This window comes from Trachymyrmex cornetzi, unplaced genomic scaffold, assembly GCF_001594075.2.
Source record: "Trachymyrmex cornetzi isolate Tcor2-1 unplaced genomic scaffold, Tcor1.1 scaffold1775, whole genome shotgun sequence".
Lineage (NCBI taxonomy): Eukaryota > Metazoa > Arthropoda > Insecta > Hymenoptera > Formicidae > Trachymyrmex > Trachymyrmex cornetzi.
The window spans coordinates 19,015-19,487 of record NW_017296391.1 but is presented as its reverse complement, the minus strand read 5'-3'; positions in this window follow the sequence as shown (position 1 = coordinate 19,487).

Genomic DNA, 473 nt, shown 5'->3' with positions numbered 1-473 from the left:
AGTTTTTATTTATATCATTCATTACATTTAATTTCGTGCATAACCACATGCTTCCTTTACATGTTAATTAAAATTCATTGAGAAATTTCTAACAATGTAGGCGTTTGTACATTACTGTCAGGTGACTGCCAGTATTGAAAATCTGTAATCCCTGTTGTATATGTCGAATTGTACTGACTACTGGTAGTAATATACGAACACGGCCCTAGACCGAGCGTTTGAGAAGTGGGAGTAAAGCTCACGAGAAAAGGACACACTGATTTTAGTATTCTGTGTTCTCTCTCGTTAGGATATTCCATTTAACGCTTACAGCGCTTGTAAGCATTGTTTGTTCTTGTTTAATATTTGATAGAAAACGAGGATAAACTGTTGCTTGCAGTGCGTAAGCATGAAAACAATACGTATCCAAAGTGTTTTGAAAGTCTGAGAAAGGGAATCGAAAAAAAATTCCTCGTTTTTTGCCATTTGATTTT